Below are 4416 nucleotides of genomic sequence, written 5' to 3'. Positions count from 1 at the left end.
TAGCCAAAAATTTCATAGTGGTTCCTGGGGGTGCTATTACTCAGCTGGGACAGCAGTTGGGACAAATATCTGAAAACAAAATAGAGAAAGAAGCAGCATCTGGAAATGTCATTTCAAGATTAGCCAAGTTGACTTTAATACAATCTAGCTTATTATTCTGACTCATTGGCCAGAAGGGTTTCTAGAGGAATAAAGAGGGCAGGTTAATGAAAAGAGAGACACAGAAAGGACAAACACCTTGGTGTTACTTTCATTAGTCACACTACATCATTTGTTCAAAATCCAGGACCTCTGTAGTCATTGGTTCCTTGTACCAAGGCTCGAAGCTGAATACTATTTTTGGTTTTCTCACATCTGCTCTGGAACATAAGAGGTTTTCAGCATATAGCCTATAGGCTGTATGAATGAATTCATATGTGGATAACTGAGGATTTGTTTTTCAAAGCCCTCGTACTGCTTTCTAATTTCACGTGCATGCTTTTTCTACATCCTGCACTGATAATAGCCACTTGTCCTTGAGGTAAGGATCTCAGGGTCCTATGGTGCTGCAAGATAAAAGAAGAAAGGAAGAGTCAAGCATTTCACAATTGGGTTGGAGAGTCAGCAGACTACAAATTAAAGAGAGTACTTTCATCCAAGTGAAAACATCACAAGCTTCCTATTAAAGGTAAATATGTCCTCTCCTGACCCATTGTGGAGAGGAGGCCACCAGGAGCCAGAGCCATGGTTGTGCCCAGGGTAGGAGAAAATGAGGCAGTACAAGATCTGTGAACTAAGCTCCTCCTTTTGGACTTTGTAAAGCACGTTTGAAGAAAATCTTCTGCCCTGAAAATGGTTTCCCTGAAGTCTGGGGCCAAAATGGGTAATTGTCTGAAATGTGCCACTGTGAACTAAGGTTGTCCAAACTCTCAGAATCCAGAGAGGATCCAGGTTTTTGTAGAACTTAATACTTAAGCAATAGGAGGATCTCTTTTTAAGAAAAATAATGCAAAATTATGGGTAAACTTAGATGCTTTCCTGGAAAAATAAAATCAACAAATTACATGTTTTCAAGGCTAGTAGCTGCTAAAAATATAGCAGATCCCCTCTCCCAGAAAACATAATATGTTTTATTAATAAACTTCCTGACTCACCTGCTTAATACTTTTTCTACATAATTTGGCTACTATATGTTTTGATTCCCTCTTCGGATGACAATAATCTCAGCATATCATTTTCTGTGGAGAGAATAGTTTATCTTTAGCATGATTGACTCTTATTTTTATTATTTATAATTTGGCCAATTTTATTTCATTTTCACAATTTGTTACTGGCAGCCCCATTTAAATTTTTTAGATTTTTGTCACTTCTGCGAAAAGTTCTGACAAACTTTCTTCTTATGTTAACTGTGTGATTTCAGGGCATTTCATGTGCTCTTGTACATTGACATATGTTTTAAATCAATGACATACATGAAATCACATCAACGGATTTCATTCCAATGTTTTCATCAATGTTCTCATTGCAATGTCAATGACAGCGTCAATATTTCGTGTCAATCAGCAGCATTCATTAATTGGCTCATCGAACAGTTCAAGAGCTATTCATTACTTCTGTTTAAAACTTTTCATCATTTAATTATTTTTTAATACAGTCTGAACATTCTTGCTCAGTTTTTTATTGTATCAACAAAATTTATATTAGTTACATCCCTCAGTTCTTTTATGTCATTTTTGGCTCATCTTATGTGTGTTTTTCCCAATGTTTTAATAAACAGATTTAAAGAGGGGCACCTGGGTGGCTCAGTCAGTTAAGCGTCTGACTTCAGCTCAGGTCATGATCTCGTGATTTGTGAGTTCGAGCCCCGTATGGGGCTCTGTGCCGACAGCTCGGAGCCCGGAGCCTGCTTTGGATTCTGTGTCTCCCCTTCTCTCTGCCCCTCCCATGCTCACGCTCTGTCTCTCTCTGTTTCTCAATAATAAATAAACGTTAAAAAAATAAAAAATAAATAAACAGACTTAAAGTTGACAAATAAGGTATTCTTCATATGTATCCAGGTCAGGACTCTGTAATCACTTACTTATTTGATCAAAATATCCCCAAAATAACTTTCCAAATGTAAATAATGCATTTCAGCTTCACCATTCTGGAATAAACTTTTGCACCTTAGTGTGTTTAGTCTGCTTTCAAGTATTCAAACCATATGTTAGAGTTCTTTAAATTTCACGACAGCTTCATAAAGTGCAGGCCATCTTATCACAGTTGAGACTCCTAAAATAGACCAACAAACAAAACTCCAAAAATCTGGCAAGGGGTTTACAATGCCCCATTGACAAGACCTGTGGAGACAACGTATAAAGGTTGCAAAATAATGAAGTAATAAACAGCTTTGGGCACTGGGGGATCAGGTCTGTCTCCAAAGATTATGTCCTACAAACTTTAAAATGTCGTTCAGTGATGGAGTATAATCGTCCAGGACTAGTTTCATTTTGTTGAATAACATCACAGGTATACAGTCATAAGTTGGTGAAGAGGTTAAAATCCCATAGAGGGTTTTCTGCCGTAACAGAAACTTCCAATAATTATCGATAACCTGTGTTTATAACCTCTGTAGAATCTACCACAGTGCAGTGACACTTGATGTCTGGTTTATTTATTTTATCCGCTGCTTCATTGTAAAAGGGTCTCTGATTATTTTGATCCATTATCTTGGGCAAATAAGTTAGATCTTGTCCATTGTGACATTTCCCAGTGCTCGTGCAAAAATAATTCAATTCAGCAATTAACTTGAAATTATTCCTAACGTTTTCCTTACTTAAAGATTGCAATTTCGCATGTAATTGCTGAAGGACAAGTCTCTTTAACTTAAGAATGTCGTCACTGCAGCTACTCAAAAGAGTTTCTATTCTTTCTTGTGTTTAAGACAGTGTCCTCGCATATTTTGCTTTATTTACATGAAATCCAAGTGAACAGGTCCTTAATCTTTGTGGGGTAGTCTTGAAGGCTTTCCATATATTCATCCAGAAAGTCTGAGTTATTAAGTAGCATTGGTCTCACTAACAGTATGTTACAAATAAAATAACATGTGCAACCTCCGGTCTTCGGTTCGGGTAGCTGGGATCACGCACAATTTTGACTACTCTCGATTTTCTTCATTTTTTTTTGTTTGAGAAGCATCTTTTTTGAATATGATAAATTTTGTTTCATTCTCTGTAAATGCTATCAGGGTCTAGTTTTTGAAAAAACATTTGATTTCCTTTCAGTGGTGTTGAATGACATTATTTCTTGTTGTAACAAGCCAAAATAAAAAATCATGGTGCTCACTTAGGTCAATGGATTCATCAAAATGAAGGAGTCATGGACCTGCCTCTTAAATGCTCTGATGTCCGTACAAACTGACTTTATAAGCATTTTATCTTTCTTTTGCTGTTTGTTTCCTATTAACAGTGTCCTAATTCTCCTCACCTTCCTTATCTCTTCTTGTCACCTTCATGATTTGTATTTTCTAGACTACTGTAATTCTACTTCTTATCCTCATGATTTTTGCCAATTTCTACTTTCAGTACTTAGGTATTAAGAAGCATCAATATATAACATTTTTATTCTTTTTTTTCCCTCCAGGTTATGTTTTTGGCTTCCACAAGGATATTTTCTTCCTGATGTATTTGATTCTGGATAACAAAATTAATAATTCTGAAAAAAAGACAAAACTAAGTGGAAATGAAAACATACACAAGAGCAATTTAAACGATTTTACATCGCCACCCCATTGTCTGGAGATACATAGTTGTGTACTCACATCCTTCTTACACAGCTCACAATGCTTATTATTCATGTGGGTAGACTTTTTGTTACACTAACACTTGTTTCTTTAGCCAGTTTTATTTTGTCAGTGGTGAAATTACACGCTATTCCACTAGGAACCACCAGACTGTGAGGACAATAGATACGTCATAGATTCTAAAACAGACTTCAGAATTCTTTTTTTTTTTTAATTTTTTTTTTTAACGTTTATTTATTTTTGAGACAGAGAGAGACACGGCATGAATGGGGGAGGGGCAGAGAGAGAGGGAGACACAGAATCGGAAGCAGGCTCCAGGCTCTGAGCCATCAGCCCAGAGCCCGACGCAGGGCTCGAACTCGCATTCTGCGAGATCGTGACCTGAGCTGAAGTCGGACGCTCAACCGACTGAGCCACCCAGGCGCCCCACAGACTTCAGAATTCTTAAGATGTGTAAAGTATGACTTTACTTACAGGTATATTTGTTTGTTTGTTTTTTCTTTTTAATTTTTGGTATTCCATAAGTTTGTGACTTACAAACACAGAGATTCTGACAAATGCTAGGAGAACAAAGTATGCTGAATTTATAATTGCACCTGCTACCGGGTTTGTTCAGAATATTTCTGCTACAAGTTCTGTTGTGACTAGAAACCTAT

At 36.9% G+C, this 4416-nt stretch overlaps 1 long non-coding RNA gene across 1 annotated transcript; it reads right to left on the bottom strand.

The window, feature by feature from the left end:
• Positions 1 to 203: 203 nt before the first annotated feature.
• LOC122230324 lies at positions 204 to 3911 on the bottom strand. Its single transcript, XR_006207379.1, has 3 exons — positions 3779 to 3911; positions 1134 to 1217; positions 204 to 545 (listed from the first exon to the last, which is right to left on the bottom strand). It is a non-coding gene; the product is annotated as an uncharacterized LOC122230324 (long non-coding RNA).
• Between the last annotated feature and the right edge of the window lie 505 nt (positions 3912 to 4416).

Source organism: Panthera leo, chromosome C2 (genome assembly GCF_018350215.1).
Source record: "Panthera leo isolate Ple1 chromosome C2, P.leo_Ple1_pat1.1, whole genome shotgun sequence".
NCBI classification, from domain to species: Eukaryota; Metazoa; Chordata; class Mammalia; order Carnivora; family Felidae; genus Panthera; species Panthera leo.
Note: the sequence above shows the minus strand (reverse complement) of the source record. Positions and strands in the feature narration are given on the sequence as shown.